General features: G+C 51.5%; 2 long non-coding RNA genes across 6 annotated transcripts; one reads left to right on the forward strand and one right to left on the reverse strand.

Moving 5' to 3' along the window:
• Positions 1–1,155: 1,155 nt before the first annotated feature.
• LOC124079282 (uncharacterized) lies at positions 1,156–8,132 on the reverse strand. Of its 4 annotated transcripts, none has more exons than XR_006847242.2 (3): positions 7,396–8,132; positions 3,851–3,942; positions 1,156–1,984 (listed from the first exon to the last, which is right to left on the reverse strand). It is a non-coding gene; the product is annotated as an uncharacterized LOC124079282 (long non-coding RNA). The 4 variants fall into 4 exon arrangements; XR_006847239.2 differs by having other exon boundaries at positions 7,182–8,132; XR_006847240.2 differs by lacking the exon at positions 7,396–8,132 and adding an exon at positions 6,977–7,111.
• LOC124079283 (uncharacterized) lies at positions 7,098–14,222 on the forward strand. Of its 2 annotated transcripts, XR_006847247.2 has the most exons (6): positions 7,098–8,348; positions 8,617–8,869; positions 10,104–10,208; positions 10,742–10,885; positions 11,559–11,701; positions 12,528–14,222. It is a non-coding gene; the product is annotated as an uncharacterized LOC124079283 (long non-coding RNA). The 2 variants fall into 2 exon arrangements; XR_006847246.2 differs by having other exon boundaries at positions 10,104–10,885.
• The last annotated feature ends 12,245 nt before the right edge of the window (positions 14,223–26,467 follow it).

A 26,467-nucleotide genomic window follows, 5' to 3' on the forward strand; every position in this document is an offset into this window, starting at 1 on the left:
TGTCATCTGTCTCCCCAAAGAAAAGAAGCAGCCCATTGCTGTTAAGGTGACGTTACCAGTGTTACAGTCAAATTCCAAAGCTATTTACTTTTAGCTCAATCTGGTGTTCCCAGCTCTGGTCCTGTATCTTCCACCAACAGTCAGAGGGTCCAGCCCAGCATTTAGCAGACTTGCTGGTCATGAGGATGATGGGGGCACTAAATAAAATTTCCTCTTCCTTGGCTCCTGCCCTGTGGGTTCAGATCCACAGGGTCTGAATGGTGGTGTTGGGTAGGGGTGGTGTGAGCCAGGAATCTGGGCACATGACGGAGCTTCCGGCCTTTCCCAGGGATTTGCAACTCTCCCCCTTTCCCCGGGAGAAGTTCAACTGTTCCTTGAAGGCACAATTCAAATGTCAGCCCTGGGACAAGCTTTCCTGATGGCACTTGTGTTAAAGGCAATGCTGACATCCCTGAGGCCCTGAATGCAATCCCAACTGAGATAGCCATTCATTCCCCACTTCCTGTAACAGCTGGAGGGTGTGGGCTGGCCAGGAAGCTCCTGTTCCCTGTCAACTTCCAGGGACTTCTGCTCCTCCCTGTGATTGAAGGTAGGTCCCCATTAAGCAGCCCTGGAGGAGGAGAGAAAGTAACTAAGGGGATCATGCTCAAGATTTAAGACCCTCCCAGGAGGCTGCACGGCTCCTCACCTTGCCAGAACCTGGCCAGATAACCCTGAAGTTGCAAGGGAGGCTGGGAAATGTAGTTCCAGCTGGTGGTCCTGCACCCAGCAGGACCAGTCACCAGGGAGAGGAAACAAGTAACAGATATTATCATGGTCATTTTCCTACCCCACCTCTTTTTGTTTTTCATTTTCATATTTTACCAAGGCCAGGACTTGGCGGGGAGCAGGAAATAGAACTGAAAGCCACATCTCACCACCGACTGCTTTCCACGGCTTGCCCCATCCGCAGGCCAACATAGGTTCTGGTGGTTGTTGCTTCTTACACGCCTGCCTGGCCCGTTCGTGTGTGCTTAACAAGTGTGAGGCGAGGTCGTGAATCAGGGATTCTTAAATGAGCTTCTGGGAACTACACAGTGCCCCATCATCGGATCATGGCAGACAGTCACTTTGGTGGCCCTTTTTGTCATTTCCTGTGTCTGCTGAGCCGTGAGTAGCTCTCAGTCACTGCAAGAGGCCAAGGTGAGTCTGGGAGCCGCACCAGCGATGCCACCATGGGCCAGACAGACCCTCGCAGGGGAACATTCTGTTTCCCACCACTGCTACCCCAGTTTCTTGCCTTGACAATGATTCGTCGTGATCCGCTCTTCCCGCAGTGATCCTGTGCCTCCCCGGCCTGGTGGGAGAAGGGACAGCCACGGGGGGCCTGGGGAAGCCTTTTCCCAGTGGAGGGAACCAGCCCAGAGTGGGGACGAGCTTGGCCAGTCTGAGGTTCCTCAAAGTAGCCAGTGCGGCTGGGACAGAGGGCTGGGGAGGGACGGGCCCTCTTGGCTGGGAAGGTGAGTCGTGCTGAGCTGTGAGCAGGGTGGCGGTACAGCTTGATTTAGATTGTTAGGCAGTTCTGGGTGCTTTTGTGGAGCCACAGCGGAAGGGACATGATCGGATGACTTTTGAATGGTCACCAAAGAGCTGGCAGAGGTTTTGCCCAGGAGATGGTGGTGGAAAGGAGAGGGTGACCCAGATCTCGAGGGCGGTCCCCAGGCCTGGCTGGATGTGGTCTCTCCAGGCAGCTACCACCTCCCATGGCGCTGACGCTCCCTTTCTACTTCATCACTTATGGGAACTTCTCTCCAAGGGCACCGCTCTGCAGCTTGAGGTGGCCCTCCAGCCCTCCAAGGCGGCTCCTGATCTTGACTGTGCAGATTATACTCACTGTTTGAGTAGCAATCACTGTGGAGGATCACAGACATTGGCCCTGCTTGCATTCGTCTTGTTGGGGGGACAGAAAATAAACAAAGATACAGAGTAACCTAAAGAATGACACCTGTGAAGGAGAGGTACACAGTTAAGGAGAGGTTTGAGGCAGCCCTGAGGACCTGAGACTGGGAAGGAGTGGGGTGGAGCAGAGTAAAAGCACATGCAAAGGCCCTGGGGCAGGAGGAACAGGGCTCCTTCTAGGAAGCTTTGCTGAGCAGATGGCAAAGAAGGCAGGATGGCGCCAGTGTGGGTGATTTTTTTGGTAGCAGAAGTCAAGGCAAACTTGGTGACTTCTGTATCATCTGTGAGGATGAGACAGCAAGTCAGAAGGTTGAGAGAGGAGAGACGTTTAAAACATGCATTTCCCGGGGCTATGGCTCAGCTGTAGAGCGCTCCCCTAGCCTGTGAAAGGCTCTGGGTTCGATCTTCAGCACCACATAAAAATAAATAAATAAAATAGAGGTATTGTGTACACACACACACACAAAAAAAGATACAAAATGCATTTCCCAGAACATTTAAAAAATGCATTTCCCAGTATAATACTGGTTTGGGGAAAAGTTCTGTGGCTGAAAGGCATATTTGGCCTGGAGATAAGTTTTATTTGAAGCGGATGGTTTACATAAAAGATCCAAGTTTCCAATCTCCCTGCTTAGCTCAAAAGAGAGCACACAGTCAGTCTGACGTTGATAGGCACTTATGACCTTGACACCTTTGGACAGGATTCCCGAATCATTCCAGAGAAAGGAGGAGAAAGGCGCAATGCCCCAGAGGCGGGATGCACCAAGGACTTCAGTTATGATTTTAGCCTCATGAAAATTCCAGGGAAGTCCAAAGTTCACCAAAATCTGCCGTAAACCAATTCAAAGGAGGTCTTCCATACCTCTAGACCTGGGGACCCGCACCTGCTACACTTTTGTCTTTATTTAAAAAAAAAAAAAGAGGAATGACTCATTATGCTAATGCAGATGAACACAGATGACACCCCTGTTTATTTTTGTTATTTATTTATTTATGTTCTCAATTCCCTTGAAGCACAAGAGAGAGAGAGAGAGAGAGAGAGAGAGCTCGCGAGCAAACCCCGCCCACCTCTTCCTTCTTTCTTTTTAAGTTCACTGTGGAGAAATCGCCACATTGTAAACTTGTGGAGGGCCCGCCAGTTAGAAGAAAAAGGTCTCTATGACCTAAGCAATGCCCGTAAGAAGCAGAGCTAATAAAACATGGAGGAAGAGAAGAAAACATGGAGGGAAGAAGGTGCAGAAGTGTTTTAAAATTAAAATAAAATTTCATGATGAAAAGATCACATTCCAACCCAATTTAAGAGGTGGAAGAGCAGCAGAGGAATCAGGGCACAGAAATTCAGATTTTTTTTTTTTTTACCCTCAACAGGACCTAAAGGTCTTGATGTCTGAAGAACCGGGAGGAACCGTGTTGATGCTTAAAGAAATCCCACCCCCAGCCCAGGAATCCCTACCTGGGAATTTCTACCCAGGACATAATTTGAATGAAAATAAAAAAAGTGAGTTTATACATGAGCATGGGTGGATGTTTGCTGCTTTGCAATTTGCAACATTTAAAAGAGGACTTTCTTGGGGGGGGGGGCTGGAGTAGCGCATCACTGTGTGGATCAAACGGTCAACCGCAGTGGGGCTGGAGGGAGGCCCGTTGGTCTGAAGGAGGAGGGGGCCTGAGGTTTGGGAGGGTGTTGTCGAGGGATGTTTAAAGAGTCATTAAATGTATATAGGGAGAAGGAAGGAAGATTCTAGAATAAGACTCAGCCTGGGGGTTTGCAGGTTATCCAGCCTGGGTCTGCCTATTGATGAGGGCCTGGGTGAAGGGGCACAGGGCTCGGGAGCCTTAAGCCATCATTTGCATTGTCCTTTCTCTACAAAGCCAAATAGCTGACGTGTACTGAGATGAAGGAATTCCTTACCAAAGCGAGATCCCCGGGAGATAAGGTTGTGTAACACATTTTCCTCTTGTATTCACATATCCGAGCAGTGTGTCTCTGTCTGTGTTCTGCTGCTATAACAAGATATCAGAGTGGGTAAGCTATAGACAGTAGTGTTTGCCTCAAGGTTCTGGAGGCTGGGAAGTCCAAGAGCAGGGTCCAGCTCCGACAGGGGCCTGCAGCTTCATTAGCACAAGGCAGAGGCCGAGGGGCACAAGGGAGGCAGGGAGAAACCAGCCCACACTCATCCTGTCTATTGGAGCCGCTGCTGAGATCATCAACCCACAACCATTCCTGAGGGCCCCCAAGTCCTAATCTGTTCTTAAAGGTCTCACCTCTTAATTCCATCACAATGGCCATGACATTTCAACGTGAGCTCTGGAGGGTCATTCAGACCACAGCACCACGTCCATCCCTATGCTACCACGTACTGCATTCCCCTGAAAGCCACACTTTTTTTAACTCCCTGTGATTGGACATGGAATGTATTTCCAGGTTGTCTCTAATCTCCTGCTTTAGATATTTTTATGCCTTAGTCTCTGCTTGTTTATTTTCTAAAATTGGAATGACTGGGTCAAAGAATGTGCCCAATCTTCCGTTTTTAGTAGAAGCTGCAAATTATCTTCTGAAACATCCACCAGTTTATACGTCCACCTTTTTGGCTTTTCCACCTATTTCAAAAACCCTGCGCCCCACGGCAGGCAGTGTAGGGAGCAAGAGGAGCAAAGGGAGGGAGTGGGGGAGCCGCAGGGCAGGTGCAGCCCGGGGACTCTGCGTGACTGCTCTCTGCCTGCGGGGAGCTGGGGTGAGGCGGGGCTCTGCCCAGCGTACCAACCCTGGCTCCCTGGCCTTAGGTGAGGCTTCCTGTCTCCAAACTTCTGTTTCCCCATCTTTAACCGCAGAGGAGCGTAGGGCCATGTCACCGGTTGTCACGGGGAGGCATGGCGAGCCCTTAGCCAGCAGCGGGCACACGGCAAACCCTCAGGCCTGGCGCCTGCCCTCCTTCCCCACGATGCCCGCACACTCTCTGAACCTCGGCATCTTCGCGAGCCTGGCTTTCACAGGGACCTGCGCCTGCAGCGCCACTCGGACTGTCAGCACCCCAGCTGGTGTTTGCGGGGGTCACAGTGCCATCCGGTCTTACCCAGGTACAAGCTCCCCTGCCTGTGGGCCCCTGTCATGCCCTCTGTCCTCTGAGGCACCGGTGAACACCAGAGCACCTCCCTGTTAACTGGGCTTCCCGCAGTCCCTGTGTCCCCTCTACGGGTGTGGCTGGGGTCCGAGCACGGCGTCAGTCCTGGCCTAGCAGCCCCCGTGCTGTTACCTCCCTTCCCTGAGACTCAGTTTCTTCATCTGTGAGATGGCCGATAGCAGACCTGCCACTTAAGGTCGTGACTGATGGAGGAATGTGCTCAGCACGGTCACACGGGGCTCGGGAAGGGGGCTGGGAGGAGCCTCGGGCTGTTATGGTGGCCGTCTTGCTTGCTCCCGCGGCCGCTGACCTTCGAGCCCTGTCCTGTCCACTTGCAGCTCTGAGGAGGCCTGCTAAGGTCCTCACCTTCCACCTGTGCCGGGCCAAATTCCAACATCACCCCAGGGTGACCTTTCCGAGGCTTGTCTGGGGCGTGTCGCCCTCTGCTCAATATCTGGACTTGTCCTAGCGGGGTTTGAATCTGGCTCCAGGGTCAGTTCTAATGTGGTCATTTGGTCATTTCACAGCACCCCACCCCACCGTCCCTTCCAGCTGTCCCCAGGCTGTGCTCCAATCTCCCTCTCCTTTCCCACCCGTCGGTGAAATGCGCCCAGCCCCTGGACAGAGGCTGATTCTCCAGGTCCCAGGGGGCCCCACCTGGTGCGGCAGGCATCGCCCCTGCCCCTGGAGCTCGCCCCCCCCCCCCACCATGTGCCCTGGAATTCACTCCCTGTCCTCTGAGCCTGGTCCTTGGTGTACCTCATGCTCCTGAGGTTCTGTCTCCATGTGACACTGGTCCTCCTTGAGGGCAGATGTCCCCACGTTCACCCTCTCATCGTCCCCCTGCCCCAGCTCTCTTCCCAAGCTCTTGACGTGTGCTCAGGGTCCTGTCCATAGACGACATTTTTCTAGGATTCAGATGTGCAGAACTTTACCCCCAGACCAAATGCTTGAGAGACATGGGCGTTACCCTTCCTGTGACTTACTCCAGAGATGATAAGGACAAAGAATTTCACACATGGCAATGCCTGTCACCCAGAATGGGTGTGTCTGTAGATGTGCGAGTGTGTTCTGGAACAGCAGGACGGGCGTCACATGCCCGAGGAGAGGGTTTCCTGGCCCTGGAGGGGTAGGGACAGCTGCGGTGCTTGCCTGCTGGTATGCGCTCTGCTCTGGAGGGAAGGGAGGCCCTGGCCCTGCGCTCCCGTCCTGTCCTAAAGGCATGTGGCTTTCATGTCAATTTGTTTGGTCCTGTTCCGCTGTCATGCAGCATGACTGGAAAGGAAGTGGGTGGTTGACTTGCTGCTGGGAGCTAAGGAATGTCACGTCGCTCCAGTGTGCTTCACATTCCCAGAAATACACTGAAAGGAGGAGGGTGACTCAGAGTCCCTGACTTTCCACAGCCCAACCGCTGGGCCTGGGCGGTGCTGAGGAGGACGGGAACACGAGGTGCCCGGACGGTGCCCCCACCCGGGCTGCTGTGGCTGAACCAGGTCAGCTCAGGGGTATCTCCTGGCTGGAGAGGGCCCTGGGTCCACTGGTGCTTGCAGGTTTCTAGCTGTCCCCAGGTCCTGCCCAGGGATGTGTCAGGGAGGAAAAGAAGGTGGTGTTGGGCCAACATGGGGAAATGTCTGACCGCGGTTGTGATTTCCCGCTGGGCACGAGTGAGGGAGGGCCTCTGTGCTTGGACCTAGCCTGGCAGTACTAATCCCTCTTCTCCGACCTCCGAGCTTACGCTCCCTGGCTCTTCCTCCAGACCCTCCCATGGCCCCCCTCCCCCCTCAGAAAAACATCTTTCCTGGTGGAAAGGCCTGGAAAATCATTTCGAGGGCAAGAATTTGGCCATGATCCCTGAAAGGGAAGCCCAGGGTTTGCAGGGGTTTCCAGAGAGAAGCCACCTGGTGCTCTCTACCCACCTCTGGGCGCCGGGCCACCCGGCTAATGAGCCATGAGATGGGTCCAGGGACCAGCCCGCCCTGCCAGAGGCCGCCTCACCCCAGCCGAGGATTCCCGCTGCTGGCCCGTCGGTGCGCCCTGTTCCAGGGTCGGCAGCCCAAAGCAGGGCTGAGCTGGGGCACCCTGGGCTCTGTCTCCAGGCTCAGGCCCCGTGTGTTTACTCACCAGAGAGACAACTCCCACTTCCCAAGGCTGCCAATAGGAACCTTCCATTCAGGCGCGCCAGCTGGGGCCTAGGAGAGCCCTGAGCTTCTCCCCAAGCAAAACTGGTTCGCACTGAGGACACCGGAAGGAGGCAGGCGGGCGCCGGCTCCAGTCCTGCACCCCATCTCCTCACCTCCCACTCGCTATCGCTGAACCATCTTGCCCCGTGACTCACCTGCACGGGCATGTGGCAATGGCACCTGGGGGCGGGGCAGAAGCCACACAGGTGCGGAGCCCAAGTTCTAGGGCCCCGGGGCCCCCAGACCTCGGCTGGCTGCTGCTCCCGCTTCCTGGCCATCTCGGCCTTCACCCTCTGCGTCCGAGGACCAGGAGTAACAACAGCACCGTCTCCTAGGGCTGCTCACTCAGGCACGGCTGCCACCAGGTGGTGCTTCCAGGTGTAGGCGCCCCCCACCCCCAGGCTCAGGGCTCGTGGCCTTGAGTCTTGCCCTGTGTCTCTGAGGGTTCATTCCGTCAGCCCCGCTATACCTGAGTGCTCAGCACCAGCTCATTCTGGCAAAGAGCAGGGAACTCAGAGTCACTCGGAGACTCAGCAGACATGAGATGGGGCACCTCTGACACCAGAAGGGGCCAGCTTCAGTGGAAAATGGGGAGGGACCAAATGAAAGATTCAGATGATGAGGGGATGGGACTCCTTTCCACATCTCTCAGGAGACTGCTATGCTAAGACGTCACAGCACCAAGGGATTCAGTCCCCAGTACCAACACCCATTCATACACACACACACACACACACACACACACACACACAGATTAATAGGTACAAAGAAATCCTACCAGTCTGGGTTGTGGCTCTGTGATAGAGCACTTGCTAGCAGGCCTGAGGCTCTGGGTTCGGTTCCCAGAACCACACACACACACACACACACACACACACACACACACATATTTCTTAAAAGAGAAACGTATCATTTGCCTTCTAACCTGGGAATTCTTTCAGTCACAGCTAAGCTAGAGTCCTCCTCCAAATTCTTTCCCCCCTGGGGCTCCTGACAGTGGGGACTGGAGAGGCCCCCAGAGGAGGCTGTCCCCAGAGGCTGCAAGGACTGAGGCTGACTTGCTTCCTCCCCTGTGTCTGCGTCTCTGCCACCCCTGGAGTCATCGCAGGTACGTGAGGCTGCATGCACATTTCTGGTCCAGCTTTCTTGGCCTGTGGCCAGTGCAGATGAGGAGACCCTGCACTCAGAGGGGACCCTGAACTCAGAGGGGACACTGCCCAGGGATATTAAGCTCTGCAGTGGCCACAGGTACCCCAAACAGAGTCACAGCAGGGCTCTGGGCATCTGGGATGGTCTGCACTCCCAGAGAGCTCTGTGAGGTGCCCCATGTCCTAAGAAGCACCCCATTAAGCAGCAAATCTAAACGATCCTGACAGGTCAAGAGGGAGACCCTGGAGGAGAAGCAAAAGGCCTGCCTCCTGCTTTGGAAGAGTCCCACAGCTGGGGACTAGCAGTGACACAGTGAGAAGAGCTGGCTCGACTGGGCCTAACTCCTCTCCTGTGTCACGTCTCACCTCTGCTGGAGACACATGGACTCTCTGGGTTCTGCACTTGAGATTTTGTGCATTACAGAGCGGAGGACGAGCTCCCTGTTCTGCAAGGACACTCCGAGGGACGGAGCGAGTCCAGGTCAGTGTAGTACTATGATAGCCCAGGGCCAGCTGTCACCTGATCCCAGTCTTGACTCCCTCCCCAACGAGAAGAGATAGGACAACATGATTTTCAGGATCTTTTCTAGTTCTGAGAATATCTGTGATTCCTGGGGCACCACACGTCTGATTTCTGCTCCTGCAAGCCCCGTGCTCAAACAACAGGGGCTCCTCCTTGTCCCTGAGAGCAGGCTGCGGAGCCTGTGCTCATTTGGAAACAAAAATTTCTGAGTGGCGGTTGGAAGCAATGGAGAGGGGGGCATGTGCTGAAGTGCGGTTTTGTCATTGTTATTATTTCTGTACTGCGATGGCCCTGATGTGCTGGGTCCCAGGATGCAAAATTGCCTTCGCAGAGCGGGCGTGACAGGGATTTCAGAAATTCTGTTATTTCAGATCACCAGGAGAAGGGCCAGGAGAGGGGCCAGGCAGTGTGGGGAATGAAAGTAAGGGAAATATAATTGCACAAAAAATAACAAAAGGCTTTAAAGAATGCCATACAACAGGACGGGACCTTGAAATCCTTCTGGTCCAGTTTCCTAAGACAGCGAAAATAGCAATGAAGGTGCAGTCGTCTCTTAATATCCTACTAAAACCCTCAGACGCTCAAATTTCCTATGTATAAATTGGCACAGCGTTGCATAGAACCTCCACACGTCTGCAGGACACTTTAAATCATCTCTAGGTTACTTACAGCACCTAGTGTAATGCACATGCTGTATCATAGGGTGTTGTGCTGTATTGCTTAGGGAATAATGACAATAAAAAGTCTAGATGTGTCTGCTATAGGCATGATTTTTCTCCCCCCAAATACCCTTGATCTGTGATTGGTTGAATCTGTAAGCGCAGAACCCTCAGACACCAGGGCCAGCTTGAATTTCCTCCTTTACTCTGAATGAAGATTTGGTGTCAAACCCAAGATCCCTTAAAGAAAGACAGAAGCTTCAACTTGAGCTCTCTTTGGCCCTCAGGAATCTCTAATTTTGCAGCAGGTGCAGTAACTGGGGTGCAAATAGTTGATGAAGAGGAAGTTTTCTTCCTTTTCAAGATGCAACTGGGTAACAATCCCAGGGATTAGTCAGGAAGGATCTAGCTAATTCCGTGGTCAAAAACTTCTCCCACTTTTCCGGCACATTTTGGAAAAATGACTAAAATGTTCTGTACATCCATTTTCCCAAGTAGAAATTCAGAAAAAATTATTTCAACCTATTTTATAGAAGGATTGGAAGGATAACACAACCCGGGATTAGATGGAAGAAACTCTTGGCTCCGATGGTCCTGTCCTGGGGAAGATGGCCGGGCCCCAGGGAAGCCCATGTTGTGTAAGTTGTGCCTCTAGGACAACTGGTCTGATTAGAATCTATTATCAGGGCATTGGTAAGTGTCCCACGTGGGCCCTGGAGTGAAAGTGTAAGGGGAGCGGGTGGCCTGTCCTCACCCCAGAGCCAAGCTCTCAGCCCTGTGGGCCTCAACTGGGCAGCCAAAGCCCCTGTCCTCTCTCAGCCCACCGCAGAAAGTCTTTTTATTTTACCACACGCACATTTTCTTCCCTCCCTCGGCAATGACTCAGAGCACTTTACAGCTCGCAGTTTTAGGAATGTTCTAGCTGTTTCTCATTTTAGGGAGGGAGCAGGTTCTGGGGCTGAGCGCGACCTGATCTTTCTGAGTCAGATCTCCTCTCAAGCCAACCTCAGCCAGCTGTTGCCTAACGACACTTGTTGTGCGGACACCGGACACCCGTGAGGACATACACAGACCCAGAGGAGGGGCCCGCATCGCCTCTGGGTCGCATGGTGTGGCCTGTTATTAAATTTTCTTCTCTTTCTACTTTTCAAACTTTTTTGTTAAAAACTAGGACACGGACCCCACATGAGCCTGCGGCAGGAGCTTCCATTCTGCTGTGCATCTTGTCCCCCTGAAGGTCTGGGGGCAGCAACTTGCAGGGAGCTGCCATCTGTGACAGCGATGCCCTCTCCTGAGGGAGACGCCTGCCCGACAGGTAGGTAGGTGTCCACTCTAGAACAACAATCAAGGGCAAGTCAATACATCAACCAGCAACAGTCGTCGGTTTCCATTTTCAAGTCTGACTTGAAAACGTGCCTGTACTTTACTGAATGCCCTTCCGTGTGACTGGCAGTGCCATGGGCTCACTTCACCAGGACCACCAGAGACCCGAGGAGGGAGTCATGCTAAGACATTGCAGTAGCCACGGCACCACCTGGCCTTGGGAACTTCCCAGCTCCTGTATGACCTTATGGACCCACAGTCCTATCATTGAACACAACGCCCATATGCAGTGCTGGACTGAGTGGCCCTGAGGGTCTCTGGTGGTCCCTGATCACTTTTCCCACTGCAGGCCCAAAATGTGCACTGGGCATTCCTCCCTGGCCTTTGTTGTTTTTGTAGAAGGTTCTCAGCTGGCCCAGTGTAGCCACATGGGCCAAATGCCAGAGGGCCAAGCTCGGGACCTTCAGTCTGTGGACAGCAGAGAGCAAAGCCCGAATCCACCACTGGCCATAGAACTCGGCCATTTCTCCCATTAGCTTGTTCAGTCCTCCGGAGAGCCCAGGGAGGAGGCCCCTGACTCCCATTCACAACCAAGGGGAAGGCGGACAACCAAGGGGAAGGGTAGCAACTTCTCCAGATCCCCAGGCTTCTTGCTGTTCCCGCAGAGGCCACTTCAGAGACGTCATCTTCCTGGCAGATGATCGGGCGAGGGCTCAGGGAGACGTCAGGCAGATTCCTGACCCTGCAGGGTAATCGGACTCGCCTGAAGGAGCGAGCAGACAGCACTTCGCAGGCCTCGGGCCTAAAGGTACAGTCAACAGGATGCTGAGCCCTGGAGCCCTTAGACCTCAGGGTCTCCTGTGCCACTTGCTCCCTGTCTTGTGCCCAGGACAGATGGGTCCGGCCATCTGGGGGCTTCCTTTCTAAGAGTCTGAGCACATCAGTGACTGATGTTGCCTTGACTCTGGATCCAGGGCCTCCCTCCCTGCCCCGGGTTTTAAATTCCTCTTAGGAAGAACAGCTGGTCACTGCAGGGTCATGTGACCCTTGAACACCTTATGAGCAGATTAGCATCACAGTACAGACTGTGTCCTTCATTGGAAAACTTGGGACCAGAGTGTTGTAGAGTTTGGATTTTTTTTTTCCAGATTTTAGAAATGTTTGCATGTACATAATGAGATATCTTGGGGATAAATGCAAACTTCATTTATGTTTCATATTAGTGTGTACACATGGCCTGAAGGTAATTTTATACAATGTTCTTACTAATTCTGTTGCATTCTGCAACCCATCGCAGGAGGTCAGGTGTGGAGTTTTCCACTTGTCGGGTCCATGATTCAAGAGTTTCAGATTTGGGGCTTGTGCTAAGGATGCTCAAGGTCTACAGAGGAACAAGCAGAGCAGTCAGATGCCTGGGCCCGAATCCTGACTCCCTCGCACACACCAGCAGTGTGAACACAGGCGGGTCCTTTGCTGCTTCCTGCCTCGGTTTCCTCATCTGTAAAAGGACAGGGATAGCAGTGCCGTCTTGCAGGGCTGTTTGAAGATTCGATGAGTGCTTGCGCATGGAGGCACATGGAGCCGCGTGGGGGCAGGAGTTGGCACCATCTTTGATCTGTACACATCTCTTGCAGCACTGGGCAGAGCCCCCCTGAAGGGACCTCAGGAGGACCTCGTGCAGGCTGGGGACATTCTGTCTTCTGAGTCGAGCTGCTCTGTCTAAGAAAATTCTTCCTACGTTTTGCCAAAAGTCGCCTCCCTGCAACTCCTCCTCGTGGGTCCTGGTTCTGTCAGAAGCAAATGTCAAACAACAGTCCTGAAGGAGAAGACCTGGGACATCAGTAGTCCCGATGGAACTGGGCTGGGTGACGGCATCTCCTGCAGCGGCCATCCCCGTGGCTCTTAGCCCCAGAGCCAGGCCCGGACTGAAGTCAAGGATCTTTCAGTGAAATTTGAAAAACCAAAAAGTTCTCAGTTCTTGGATGCTTCTATTAGCAAAGCATAAAACAGCTTCTTTCTCCACTCTTTCAGCCCAGAGCGTGCTGCCAGACTGGCAGGAGGCCAAGGGGAAAGGCACTCTCCTTGTGCAAAGATGACAGTCACACGGCTCTGGAGCCATGACCTCACCTCAGTTAATACGTGCTGTCCGGCCTGTAATCACTGAGCATCCAGGGAGTGGGCCAGCGAGGTAGCCACCCGCGTCAGGCCTCCTGTTTACAGAGCCTTTCTGGCGTCAGGTGTAAAATCATGACCCGCGAGTCCCCTTCCTGCCTCGCCTGGCAGCCCTTTGGAAGCTGGCGTGTGCGCTGTGACACAGGAGGAATGCACCCATCTTTTTTTAGATTGATAGCTTGGCTCTCTGATGACTCCTGTTAAAAACAACTTGTACACTTGAAGTTCACAGCATCAGAGTGGGGAACCTGCATCAGGTGCCTTCGGGCCGGGCAGGGGGAGTTTGGTCTCCGGAGTGTGGGCAAAAGAACGGTTGCATTATTTTTCTAAATCAGAGGTCATCTGGCAATATCAGTCACTATTTGGTTACTTTGTCCATCCAGCTGCTCATCCAAGAGGAAGCATACTTTGGGGCACTGTGGCCAGGCCTCTGCTGCCCTGGCTTCTGGGGCCGAGCACTGCTGTAGCTGAGGGTCCCATGGATCTCAGGCTCTTGCGAGTGCTCCAAGGACTTGGCCCCAGAAATGCCCCTCCCTGGGTCAAGAACCCACAGGTGTCTGCAGCCTCTGTCTTTCCCCGCCCAGGTGCCGTGTGCAGAAAGGCCTCGCTCCAGTCCTGGTGTGCCCCCCACCCTTTTCCCCTCAGGCATGCAGAAGCACTCTGCCAAGGCTGCCCCTGCCACTTTGCATGAGCCTCCCTTCCTCCCTCCCTCACCAAGGGACAGTCCGATGACAGCAGTCCTCCCTTCTTCAAGGGGGATGTATTTCAAGAGCCCAGACGATGCCTGAACCCGGGAATAGTACCAAACCCGGGACCTACTGTTTTTCCCCAGACGCTTAGACCCACAAGAGTTTAGGGCCGATTCCATCCTGACCAAACCCTACCCCATACGATGGCTACAGCGTTCGCAGCGTGAGGTGGGACAGCGACGGGGCGTGGGTTTCTTCCCCTTCTTCACCGCATCATGGACAGACAGACGCTCCTTCTTACCCACAGATCTTTGCAACTTCAGTTCATGGTTTGTTTCCTTCTTAAGTCAAGAACTTTCCCTTTTCCTCTCACAGGAAGCGCTTCATGGCCTATCTGACTGCCAGCGTCCCTGCTCTTGTGCTCAGGGGCCATGATTAAGTAAAATAAAGGCCGCCTGAACACAGGCACTGTGATCTGATAACAGGGATGGCTGGGAGGTGACTAAGGGCGGGTGAGGTCCTCGGTGCCAATGTCCAGGACGGTGTTCCTGGTGTGCGACTTGGGTGGATGGAGCCCAGTGCGATTTAAAATGTAGGCACTGCTTACTCCTGGAGTTTTTCCCTTCACATTTTAAGGATGAAGCAGGTCACTGAAAGCTCAGAAGGGAAATGGGGGAAGGGCCCAGAAAAGAGACCCCAGAACTCTCAAAATGGGGAGGCGCCCGTGGGAAAGGAAGCCGAGTGCTTCTCCCTGATGCGGGGCAGGACCACGGCCAGCCACACACCCGAGACACAGCCCGGGCTTCCCAAGCCCTGCCCTGGTGACCTGGTTTCATGTACATCACTGAATCCTGTCAGGTGCTCCAAGTCCAGGTTATCAGCCCATCTCTGGGTCCCAGGGTCAACCAAGGTCGCCTGAGCATCTCTTCTCAGCAGCAGGTTCTGAAGGCTCCATTCCCACAAAGTTGGTCAGCTGGGGACCAGCAGCTGCCATTCCTATTCCTCTATGTGCAGGGAGGGGTCAGGCATGAGACCCAGGCAGGGACAGCTTGGCCTCCATTCTTTAGAAAGAAAGCATTGTTTTTGATCCAGACAGATTTTATGTTTTCTGCATTTTAAATATTAGCTAGTGCTAGTCCCTCATCGCTTGACCTCAGGCATCAGGGCGGCCTTGTCCCCTGAGACCTCTTTTGTGAATCTGGGGACCTGCCTCCCAGGGCTGTCCTCCCCGGGCCTCTGGGACACAGAGGTATTGTGTTTTCTCTCCGGCTTCTCTGAACACTTCCTTGGTGGGCTATCCCCGGCCACCTCTCCTCCCTCCTCCCCACAGGTGGACCGGTCCCAAGGTTCTGGCCTTGGACCTCCTGCCTTGGGTCATAACTGCTCCCAGTTTACTGAGGGCATGAACTCCCTCCTGAATCAACAGAGGACACTGACTCACCAGCAGGGGACCTCCTGGGCAGCAGACCTCTCTACGGTGGAGTGGGTGGAGTGCCGTCTCTATGCCCACATCCCCCACAGAGCCAGGCACCTCTGACCTGTGCTGGCTGCACATCACCCAGCACCCCCCTCCCCGACTCCTGCCCAGCCCCCTTCTCCGTCTTGCTCCCAAGTCACAGGAAGCTCTAGAAGACACAGGCCTGCAGTCACAGGCTCTAGCCACTCACCTCTCACTCCTTCCTGGCAGAACTCCCAGCTCCTGCTGTGGGAGGTCTTTAGATGACCTCTGATTCCTTGTCCATCTTCCTTCTCAGGAACCCATGCGGAAGCCAGGGGAACAGGCCTCCTGAGCCGCTTTCCATTCTTGCCTCGTCTCAGGGGGAGGTCCCCCTTCTCTCCCCACAGGCCCTGCTGTCTGCCCTCCCAGGCCCTTGCCGACCGAGTGCCCTGAATCTCTCTGGCCTCACTTCCTCCCCTGCACAGGGGAGCTAATCGAACCAGTGTGGGCACTGGAGTAAAGATGAGGGGACACGGTGAAACGTGTCACCTAGAACCTCATGAAGTCAGTGCTCCCTCTCGGGAGGTGATGGTGATGGTGAGGATGGTGATGCCCAAAGTGGACTGTCCCTGAGATGGATCAACCTGAAGGTCTCCCCTTTGTCCCCACAAGGGGCCTCAGGTCCACCCACAGCTGGCTACACCAAGCCTGAGGCTTGACCTGTGCTCCCACACCTTCATACACCAGAGGTCAGGTCAGAGCACTGCCGTGTCCTGGTGTTGGTTCTTCTACCCATCCACAGTGTGCAGAATGAAAGGTGGCCTGTCCATCTCTAATGCTGTGTTGGACCCGTCACCCTTGCTCTGTGCCCTCCCACTGCTGAGAGGTTCCCCAATGCTCCTCCACCCTGAACTCCGCCATCCCACAGTGTCCTGCCAGTGTCTCCCACGTGCCAGGCACAGTACTAGATGCCCATGTAGGAGCCGTTTACCGAGCACTCACTGCGCGCCAGGCACTGTCTTGAGCACGTCTCCGAGTGGACTCATTAGCACATGCTCATTTACATGCATTTTGCATATATGGAAATTTCATCCTCCTAACAGATCTGTTTACTCCTCAGAAAACTCCTGAGAGGCAGCTGCCAGAGGATGGCCTTGTCACAGCCCAACTGAGAGGGTGAGGCTGCCCCGGGTGATCCCGCCCCGCAGTACAGAGGCCGCCGTGGTGGCCCCGATGCCCAGGCTCCGCAGCGGGCCACGCGCCGCATCCCTGGACACGGCTCTTACTGGCAGCACAGGAGCAGCTGGCGAGAAGGGTGTGGAGGAAGAGGCCGGCGGCTGCGGGAGGTGCCCAGAGGACTGCCCACTTCCGGAGGAGCAGGCGGGAGCCATGGTTACCTAAGGCAGGAGATAAGGAGGCCGGTTGCGCAAGGCGCAGGCGGAGGAGCTTCCCGTGACTCAACGCCCTGCCCTCCTGGATGAGGGCCCAGGGGAGAAGCCACCGGGGACGGAACTGGGATGCTCGGTGGAACTGGAACAGGGACTGGGATTGGGATTGGCCTTCGGGTGTCCAGGGCCCCGGTGCCTCGTCCACCCTCAGTGGTTCCCACAGAACCCGCACAAATGTGCGCTGGTGTGAGGGAGCCCAGGAGAGCGGGGCCTCTGGACCAGCACGGAGCTCCTGCTGGGTGGCAGCTTCGCGGTGAACTTGAAATTGCCCCTGATTAAAAGTTACCCCAGTACACACACGGCAGCAGCGCAAAGTGGAGACTCGGAACAATCTTTAAAAACAGGGTTCGCTAAGAGAGAGGGGAGTCGGGGAGAGATGGAAAGGAGAAGGGAGGGGAGGAGGGCTGCTGGCCCTTCTTGACCTCTCCCTGGAGTCCACCCTTCCTCTCCCACTTTGGCCTCTCATTTCTGGGTTGGTGACTGGCGCTAAGTCCGCCCTCCATGCCGGCCAAACTGTGGTTGGAACTGCGGGGCCTCCCAGCATGTCCTGCGCTTCAGTGACCCAGAGGCCTTTGCTCTCCCTTGCTGGCCACTGCCTGGAGTCCTCAGGAAGCCCAGTGCTGTCCCCGACCCTTCCCCTCCCTCCTTCCTCCAGCGTCCACTCTGCTGCCGCATCTGATTCCTTCTCCCTGGGACCTGCCCCTCTCCCGGCTTTTGTAGTTCCCACCCCCATCAGCTCATCCTGGGGTCTCTGCGGTGGCCTCCTGCCTGGCCACCTGTCCCCTGGCTGACTGGAGCCCCCTCCGTTCACAGACATGTTCCCACATGTGTCGCCATCCCCTTACTCCAGAGAGCTCCTGCCTGCCGTGTGTGTGTGTGTGTGTGTGTGTGTGTGTGTGTGTGTAGGACCAGCTGCTGCCCTCTGCAGCCTGGTCCTCTCTGACTCCTCGGCTGGAGCCACCCTCTTGCCTCAGCTTCCCAAGTGGCTGGGACCTCAGGTGTGGGCCACTGTCACTGGCTCCTGGTTTCCTCATAAAATACAAAACAGGGCTGGGGATGGGGCCCTGACTGTTGGGGGAAAGCCTTCTTTTGGGAGAGGATAAAACTGTTGTAAAATCGACTGTGATTAATGCAAACAACTACCAAAGTGTGTTTAAATTAAAACGTTAACAGTGTTGTCTTCGAGTGTGGGGGTCATCCTGAGTCTCCCCTTGTGGACCTCGTGCCATCTTTGGCAGCATACAAAAGGATACATTTATGTAATGCACATATGCATTTATATTACAATCTATATAATATTTGTCTGTTTCAGGACCGTTTTTAAAACCCCCTAAGTCTAAGGACTCTTTCAGGGTGTGCCCCCCACCCCCACCCCAGCCATGCCCACACCTAGCAGGCACATCAAAATGCACCCAGACTCCACCGTAACTCACTTCTCCTTCCTTCCGTGGAAAGACAGGAAACATCGTTGAGAATTTTGCTCTTGAAGTTATTAGGCTCCACACCACTCATGTATGATGGGCTGTCAGCATGCAAACTTGGGGATTTGTGCCGGGGGAGAAGCGGTCACCTGTAGATAGCCTTCCAAAGTGACGAGACTTTTATGGATTATAAATTGTAAACTAACAATGTTGACATAATGTTGCATTTTATAAATATTTAAATATTAATTTAAATTTTTTTTTAGGGTTTTGTTTGGTTTTCCGTGCCAGGGATCCAACCCAGGGCCTCAGGATGCTAGGCGAGGGCTCTACCACTGAGCTGCATCCCCAGCCCAAGTTTGTTGGTTTCTGTTTCAACGAGAGAAACTTGACTTCACACAGGTTCAGGGGCATCTGCCACCAAAGGCTGGTGTAAACGGCAGTTCTGGTTTAACCCTGCATCGGTGTACACATTTGAAACTGTGAAGCAATGATCCATTTCTGCTAAAATGTGGATTAAATCCATCCATTGGCCGATTTTGACATTTGTTGCAGACTTTATATTTGAGTCGTAGAGACTGAATTTTCTGTCTTCATCTTTCCTTTGGTGGTGCTGGGCATCTTACCAGGGCCTCGTGCACACTAGGCAAGCACTCTACCACTGAGCTGCAGCCCCGGCCTGAGGCTACATTTTTGTCACGAGGGGCAGGGCCGTGGGAATAACAAGATAGCTTCTACTAAGATAATGAGCTATGACATTTACTCCCCAGTATTTCTTTGGCAATACACATACTGGCTGCTCCATTAGTCAGCTTTCCATTACTGTAACAAAATACCTGAGATAATCAACTTATAAAAGGGCAGGTTTATTTTGGCTCACAGTTTTGGAGGGTTCTGTCCATGGTGGTTGGCCCTGTGGTTTCTGGGCCTGTGGTGATTTTTCAGTCTTTGTCGGCTGCGGGCTTGCTGGTCTCTTCTCACCTAAACCAACTAAACATCAGCACTTCCTGACTCTTCAAAGCCAATATCGTCTCCTACTTCTGTGCACGTGGGAGTTGCATGACACGAATCCGCCTGAACCATAAATGGAGCTCAACAAAACCAAACGCTGTCACATTCTTGAAAAAGTGATCAAAATAACCTTTTATCAACTGTCTTGTTGAGGAAGCGATTCTAGTTTATTTATTTATCCACTAAGAAAAGCCCATTTTCATGATTAGGTCTCCACTCTGCCCAGTGTCTATATGTCCTTGCCAACCCCTGTTGACTGACACAAAACCCAGAAGAGGAGTTACCCTCCCAAGACACACTAGCCTTGCTCATTTTATTTCTTGTTTTTTACGCCGACTGCTGCTCAGCTTGTGGTCATCTTGGATCCCATGCTCTTTACCTTCTGACCTCAATTCTAGTTAAGTTCTTCCCTATTCCGTATTGGAATGGTCACTTTTTTTGCTGTCACCACTGTCTTGTAATTCCAAGGTGACTTTAAATTTTATTCTTATTTTACAAAATTGAATGACTAAAGGTTCAGTGAATGCACATTTTGGCCACATGTTGGATATTTAACCACGGGAGCCAATATCTGACTTCAGGTAACTGTTTCTCATGAAATCAACCTCTGGGACATAATAAGCCGTAGGAAGCTTTATTTTTAATATTTTCAACTCAGAACGCTTTTGAAAGGTTCAGCTTCACGGTGTGGAAGGATCTACTGTGGCTGCCGTGGGACCCTCGGCACTCCTGCGGGGGAGGTGCGCTGTGACCAGAGGCTCCGTCCAGCTGGAGGTGGACCATCAGGGCTGGTTTGACGTGTCTCCCGTCCCCCTGATGCTTTCCTTTCGCACACCTTTTGTCTAGAGAGCAGATAAGGGTCATCGACACGTCCCCGGGTTCTGGACTTTTTCTTTTTGTGAAATTTGGACATTCTCCTTTCAATCCATCCCGCGAGGCAGGAAGATTTCTTTAAGGGGCTTTTCTCCGAGAGACTCGTACTCTAAATGGATAACGATGAATGAAAAACAGCTCTCTAATGTCTGATGTCGCAGTATAGATGCAAATCGCTGACCTATCCCAGGACAGTCGGGAGGACGATGTGTTCGACCTCACTGAGTGCCATGTACACTTTTGACACCTTTGTGACACGTGCTCTTCTTAGGGTCAGCCAACAGTGGCCCGTCTTCACTATGCCTGTGGCCAACCTGTTTCCCTCTTTATTCACCTTTGGGATGTTCTTCAGTGTCTTGGCACAAGATCCCCGTCTCTCACGGTCATCAGTTACTGTAGCAGTTTTTTACTTGAAGTAGTAGCATGTGTATCTTCTTGGGGTGACAGAATTTTAAGATAACAGCGCGTTGGAGGTATTTTCCCCCGGGGGGCATCTCAAACACTTTCCTATTTTTTAAAAGGCAACAGAACAACAGTCTGCGATATCCTGGCTACATCCTCATCTGTGACCCTGACCCTGAGCTCTCAGGGACGGCCCCAGCCTTTGCCCCACGCGCCCAGGTTCAAGGGAGACAGGACCTGTCGGGGTGGGCGTCTGGTTCCGGCCCCAAATCCTAACTGAAAGAATAGATTTTGGCCAAATACTGGGCCAAAGCTCAACTCGGGACCATCCAAGGGCCGGGGCAATGGGGCTGTGGCCTGGGTGAGTGTTCAGTGGGCGTGTGGCCTGGGAGGAGCTTCGCGGATCCCTGTCTCCATGGCTGTGAGATGGGAGGTGAGGACCTGCGCCACCGGCTGTTGCAAGAGCTCAGCGAGGGAATGCCCCTGGTGCTTCAGGACGCGTCCACGCTGGAGTGGGTTCCGTGCGCTGTTCCTGTCATTACTGGTTTGGTACCAGGGAGTCTTAACTCGTGATTCACTGCTTTTAAGCAACTCGATTCTCAAAATGATGAAGGGAGAAAAACCAGACCCCAAGAAACAAAGTTTGGAGCACGAGAACCTTCTGGATTGTTCAGATGATTTCTTCAAACAGCAGAGTTGGTCATGATCCTGTCCTTCTTTGTCCTCCGTAAGGGTCTTTCTTGATCTGAGCACACTGTTCTGGACTCTTAACCATGGAGACCGCCAACCACACACAGAGCAGCGGAAGAGCCAGCGAGCCCAGCCCCGCCTGCCCACCCTACCTTCTGCGCCTCCACACCGCAGTCCAAGCCCCAGAGTCACCGGCAGGTGACGAGACAGGCCAGCAGCTGAGTCACACCTCCGCCAGAGAGATGGGCAGAGGGAGAAGGAATTTAGCTCCTAGTGCAGATGTTCATGGCCAAGGACCATTTTTCACACTCTTAACTCCTGACAGAGGACGGCACGGGTCACCTCGGGTGACCTCGGGTGACCGTGGGTCCTGGCTGAGGTCACCAGGGCCGAGGACTTTTGCCGCCAACAGATCAAATAAAGCTCGAAACCCTTGGAGGTCAACAGACCAAGTCAAACTCGTACCGTGGCCTTGGCTGCACCCACATGGCCACCTACAGAGAGGCAGGCCTGGCAGTGCCCCCAGCCTCGCCATCTCCCAGCCTCACAGAAGGGAAGTTCCACGGGGGGCGCCAGCAGGGACGGCGGTGAGAGGCGGCCGGCGTGGATCTGCCACGTCTTTGTCAGCCGGGACCTTGGGAATCTTTCTTGGTGTTGCATGAATCACCGAAGTCAGGAAGGATTCTACCAAGTGAGACCCGTGCCGCTGCCTCTCATCTGTGGTCTTTACGAGATGTTCTCGTCGTCGTCATCAGGGCCACAGGCCGGGGAAGTGCAGGGGAGAGAGGGGGACGTCCACTGAGCACCTGCTGTGTCCAGACTCTCTCTTGCCTGCCAAGAGTCCAGGTATGATCGTTCTTGGTTTCCAGAAGGAGAAACAGTTGGAGAGCTTAAGGAATTCACCCGAATCACGCAGCTGGAAGGGGCAGAGGAGGACTCGACCCTTTGCTTCCCCCAGCACCATGCTGTCTGTTGGGGTTTCTGAGAAAAGCTTTGTGGATTATGTGAGTTCACCCATTTCCCAAGGATTTGGTTTCCTCTCTATACTTAACCAGAAAATAGCATTTTCTCAAGATGCAAAACCGTTAATAGATGCACTATTGAGGGAGGGCCTAAGGTAACGATGTCCCCAAATGTCAGGGCACAGGCTCTGGTGAGGGGCAGGGAGGGACGAACTTGGCCTCGCTGTGCAACACCCTGGTGCTAAGATGGAGGGAAACCCTACGTTACAATATTCACAACCTACCAAACATACATGGGTTAAACCCACGAGTTAAAAGGCAGAGGCCGTCCTACCAGGAGAAACTGCTGGGAGAACACACAGCGAGGTGAACCGGAAACACTGAGGATAAGAGGATGGGAAAAGACACTCCAGGAAAGTACTCAGCAAGAGAACTGGCGTGACGACGTCGACCTCCCTCCCTCTCTCTCTCTCTCTCTCTCTCTCTCTCTCTCTCTCTCTCTCTCTCTCACACACACACACACACACACACTCTGAGAATATAATGCAAAATGTTTCAATTCACCAGAAAGACATGAGAATATTTCTCTCTCAGCAATTGGTAGGTTAATTAGAGCAAAAAATAATGAATATGTTTGGACAATTTGATTTAAAATATCTTCCAAATGGACACAAATTAAGCCCGCCCCACCCTCAACCCATTTTATAACAATAGGTTTCTTACCTCTCACTTCTTTGAACAAAAAGTGATTTAAAAAATTATTTTTTGATACTGGGAATGAACCCAGGGCTCATACTTGGTAGACAAGTGCTCTACCACTGATCTACATCCCTAGCCTGACCAAAATGCAACGGAGTAGAGGTTAACAACAAAATGTAAATTAAGATGTTTCCATATTGTGGAATTTAAAAACAGAATTCTAAATAATCCATGTTTCACAAAGAAATTGTAATGAAAACTTAAAAATACTTAAAACAATAATAAAACCATGTAGAACTTTTATATTACAAGGAAAGTTGTGTTCAGAAGGAAATGCATAGTCTTAAATACAAATATTAGTTGCAAATAATAGAGGCTGAATATCAATAAGCTAACTCCATCTAAAAATGGGGGAAACCATTCATATCAAAGAATGAGAAAGAGAAGAATTTAAAGAAGAAAATGGGTGTATTAGTCCACCTTGCATTACTATAATTAAATGCCTGAGGCTGGGTAGCTCTATAAAGAAGAAGGTTGATTTAGTTCACAGTTGTGCAGGTTGAAGGGCATGGTGCTGGCATCAGCTAGGCTCTGGTGATGATTTCATGACAAACAGCATGTACAAGAGAAAGATGGGGAGGAAGAGTGTGATTTTCGGGGCAGGCTCACTACTATTATTATCAGTATTATTTCATGTCACTTAGGTGTTGGCAGTATGGGGACTGAACCCAGGGGCACTTAACCACAGAGCTACATGTCTTGCACTTTTGATGTTTATTTTATTTTGAGACAGAGTCTTTCTAAATTGCCCAGGCTGGCCTGGAAATTGAGATCCTCTTACCTCAGCCTCCTGGAACACTGGGATTTCAGGTGTGCACCACTGCACCCGGGCCAGGTTCAATCTTATAATAACTCACTCTCTTGAGAACCAACTGGGAGTCCCAGGAGAATCACCTTCATCCCTTCTGAGAGCAGAACGCCCAAAGACCTAAAGGCCTCCCCCAAGGCCCCACCTCTTAAAGGTCCTGCAACCTCAACACAGCCACACTGAAGACCCAGCTTCCAACTTATGAGCCTTTGGAGAACAAACACATGCAAACCACAGCATATATATGATATTTAACTATAAACACAGCAGAGATTAAACTGATAGGAGGGCTTGAGGTGTAGTTCAGTGATAAAGCATGTGCTTAGCATGTGTGAGGCCCTGTTCCGTCCCTAGTACCAAAAAAGAAAAAAAAAACTGAAAAAATAAAAATGATAATAAAAAGAAAATACAAGAAACAATTTCATGGATAGCTTTGAAAATTATATCAAAGAGAAATATTCCTAGAAAAAATATAACATTCATGCTAACCTAAGAAGAAATAGAAATCTTGAATGATCCTGGAATTATTAAAGAAATTGAAATGGTTTTGAAATTCTGGCCACAACCACACAAGTCAGATTTCACAGTTGAGTTCTTCAAATCTTTCAGGGAACTAATTGCTCAATCTAACAAGAATCCTTCCAGCACAGAGAGAAAGAACACTCTCCAGCTCATTCTATGAACTCACACTAGTGAAGGACAAGATAGAGAAAGGAAAGTCCTAAGCAACCTCATTCACAGACACAGATGGAAAATCCATTTAAAGATTAGCAAAAAGGATCCAGCAACGTTTTAACAAGGGTGTTGTATCTTCCCAGGAATACAAGCATGGACCGACATCAGGAAAATCCATGTCACTGTGTAGCAGAGAATTTAGTTAAAGAGATTTCTGCTGTGGACATGGCACCCATCTGTAATCCCAGCGACCCAGAGACTGTGGCAGGAGGATCACAAGTTCGAGGCCAGCCTCAGAAAAACTTAGCAAGACCCAGTCTCAAAACAAGATATACAAAGGGCCGCAGATGTAGCTCAGTGGTAGGCACCCTGTGAAGGAACGACCGGACAAGGCTCGTCGTCGAAGAAGTGCCCATTTATTGAGGAACAGCTCTGCATATTTATAGAGTGTGTGTGTGTGTGGGGGGGGGGGTTGACAGTTATGACAGTTTAACAGTTTAAGGTTTGACAGTTGGCACGGGGTGCTTTCTGATTTGGGTAAGGATCTCGTGAGTCAGCAGGGCTAGACTGATTGGTGGGTAAGGATCTCGTGAGTCAGCAGGGCTAGACTGATTGGTGGGTAAGGATCATGTGAGTCAGCAGGGCTCACCATTGGACGGCTCTTCTGCAGGGATGGGAAAATTAGTCTTTGGAGCCGGGGGACTCCCAACACCCTGGGTTCAATCTCCAGTACTGGAAAAATAAATGTCCTACCTTTTGTTTCAACCCCTGGGAGGTTGCCTCGAACCCTTGAAATTTCTTGAGTGACAGGAATGTCTTGGTTATTCATGGTGGGCCACTTGGGCCACACCTGATAGTCCTATTAATGGAACGACTCATGGTGGGCCCCTTGGACCACATCTGAGTCTATGCTAATGAGATGAGTAGGGCGGGGCTGGCCAAGTGATCAAGACCAGCCAAGCCATCAGAGGGTTGGTGCCACCTGACATCCTTGGAGACCAGGAGCAGTGACGTGCATACCGCCCAGTGGTCCTGCCCGTGTATCCAGGCCACCACCAGCACCTGGAGCTGCAGCGTGGCCAAGCTTCCTGGCTCAGCAGCGCCCTGCACATTGCCCCACACCGAGGCCAGGAGGGGACTTGGATGAGGACACAGGGGCTTCATGTTTGACACTCTTTCTTTCCCAGACTCTGCCCCATGGCTCTTCGTTTATATGACTACTTTGTTTTGGTACTGGGCACTACCCCTGGGTTACATCCTCAGCCATTTTTTTCCTTTTTTGAGACAGGGTCTTGCTGAGTTGCTGAGGCTGGCTTTGAACTTGGCAATCCTCCTGCCTCAGCCTCCAGAGTTGCTAGAATTACAGGCATGGCCGCCACATATTTTATATATATATATATATAAAATATTATATTATATATATTAATATATATATGTAGAAAATATATGCCTATATATCCTATCTCTATATATACATCTTCTATCTATGTATAATATATACATATGCTAACATATACATATTCCATCATATTTATATATATATATTTTATATTTATATATATATATATATATATATATATATATATATATATATATTATGATCCATTTGTGTGCAGTTCTCAGGCAAACTGAAGACCAAGAAAACAGTGTCTGTGGCGGGGGGGGGGGGCTCTGGCAGGTGAGGGGCGGGCTGGAGGCCATAAAGGGCTCCTGGTGACAGGAATGCATGACGCATTTCCTGCATGAGCTTGTAGGTCCAGGGGTGCAACATTTCTCAAAATGCCTCAAACTATATGCTTAAAATCTGCTCTTTTTTTGCATATGAATGATACTTTGACCCACAGATATATTGCAGACTGCTTTTTAAATAGATTTTTATCAGTGGAGATATGGTAATAGTTTGGTTTTTTTTTTTCAGTTTCTGTTGGGAAGAGTTTTATGTTGTTTAAAAGATATTTTGAATAACTTAACCTGATTTATGGACTCAATAATGTTTCTTTCTTCCATTTTTTTCTCCTCCCTTTAAAGAATTGCTTGTCTTTCTTATTTATTTTTAGAGTGATTTTTTTTTCTTTTTTAAAGACTTGTGCAATACATTTTGAGATGAAACAGCAGATTTTTAAAAATAATTAAAGCATTTAATTGACTATTACCTAGATTGATGTGTTGACTATTTGTTAAAGACTAGTTCTTTAAGCTATGTACACATGATAAATCCCAAATGGC

This window comes from Marmota monax, unplaced genomic scaffold (genome assembly GCF_021218885.2).
Source record: "Marmota monax isolate L192 unplaced genomic scaffold, Marmota_monax_Labrador192_F-V1.1 WCK01_AAM20220418_F8-fsc00080, whole genome shotgun sequence".
Lineage (NCBI taxonomy): Eukaryota > Metazoa > Chordata > Mammalia > Rodentia > Sciuridae > Marmota > Marmota monax.